Genomic DNA, 1,817 nt, shown 5'->3' on the forward strand with positions numbered 1-1,817 from the left:
TCTGTCCAGTGTCTCATGCTATGTGTCTGGTGATCTCCTACTATTTAGTGGGGGAGATCCCTCCTTCACCAACAAGGTGAATATGAGATAATCAAAACAACTACAATTCAGTGAAAGGTCCAGCCTCCCAAATAATAATTCCATGTCTTCTGTGAAATTGCACTAAGACATTTCCTTTACACTATGTAGTGTTTCTTGTAAGTATCCACAAAGTGAGTTCCATTTAGAATTGAATTCTAGGAAAAAAGGTTGATCTCACCTCTTCAGATATGTTTACTGAATACCTTCTTTGCATTGGACATTTTGCATAGATTATTTAATCCTCAGGGATAATAAACCCATGAGGAATCTGAGACTCAGAAGTTAAGTAGCTTGAACAAGTTCTTGTAGCTAGCAATGAGGTAAAATGTGGATCCAATGTCTGGTAATGCCAAAAACTGGAAAATTACTGAAACAAGCCTGGTACATCCAGAAGAGCCATGGGTAATCTCTTCCTCTTGTTATCGTGAAACTTACCTATATCAGCTCCTACCAGAAGGGCAGCTGTCAGCACAGTGCAGGAAGAGTAGGGACCAGAAACCTGTTTCCCTTTAACATGAAGTCTGATTTCTTTGGCTGTGCTATCCCATCCGAAAAGTGGGACTCAGAAGCTTCCGGCACCAAAAGCACATCATCCTGGATCCAGGGATGAGCATCCTGGGATATGGACCTAAGGTCAGGTGCATCTGGGCGCTATGAACTCTGCAAGCATTGCTGCCCCCTCCAGGAGTCCTGAATGGAGGTCCTGAGAGCCTTCACTCCTCCTACGCATCAATAAGTGGGAACTCTAAGGCTCTTGCATCCCTCTTCTCAAAGAGGGCTGCAGGACCACAGTTGCAAAGGAGAGGTCCAAAGCAGGGGATGGTTTGGAGACTGAGAAGATGGAGGCTGTACCTGCCCAAAGTACCCCTCCAGAAGCTGATGTGCTTCTGCATGTGAAAGGTGGCCTTTCCTTTCCTGACCTGAAGCTTCTGTGTTGAAGGAGATGGAGGGGGCAGAGGACTGGAGGGAGGTTTCCAGTCCTGTGGGCTTGCTGCACAAGCTGACGTTGATCTGATACTCACAGGTCATAGCATGGACCATGCACACCTGATTGGCATATCTAGTGGCTACTGGGAAACGCAGCATAAAATTCCTCTCCCACCAATACTAGTGTTGACTTCAGATGTAGTTTTCTTTCTTTCTTTTCTTTTCTCTCTCTTTCTTTCTTTTTTCTTTCTTTCTTCTCTCTTCTTTCTCGCTTCCTTCCTTCCTTCTTTCCTTCCTTCCTTCTTTCCTTCCTTCCTTCTTTCCTTCCTTCCTTCTTTCCTTCCTTCCTTCCTTTTAAGATGGAGTATCATTCTGTCACCCAGGCTGGAGTGCAGTGGTGCAATCTCAGCTCACCGTAACCTCTGCCTCCTGGGTTCAAGCATGTCTCCTGCCTCAGTCTCCTAATTTTTGTATTTTTCATAGAGACCAGGTTTCACCATGTTGGCCAGGCTGGTCTTGAACTCCTGTCCTCGTGATCCACCCGCCCCGGCCTCCCAAAGTGCTGGGATTACAGGCATGAGCCACTGTGCCAGGCTGGAAGTAGTTTGCTTTCTCTAGCTGCTTGTGACCAAGCATACAATGTTTTACCAGTGAATTCCTTACGTATTGTCCTTTAAATGAAGGATTCTGGAGAGGATCAGGAAAAGAGACAGATTCACTAGTTATCATACAGATTTAATGACAGGCTTGCCTGAGAACTCCATTCATTGCTGTGCCATATATCAATTTATTGTCTATCAGCCCTAAAT

Source organism: Pongo abelii, chromosome 17 (assembly GCF_028885655.2).
Source record: "Pongo abelii isolate AG06213 chromosome 17, NHGRI_mPonAbe1-v2.0_pri, whole genome shotgun sequence".
Classification (NCBI taxonomy): Eukaryota; Metazoa; Chordata; class Mammalia; order Primates; family Hominidae; genus Pongo; species Pongo abelii.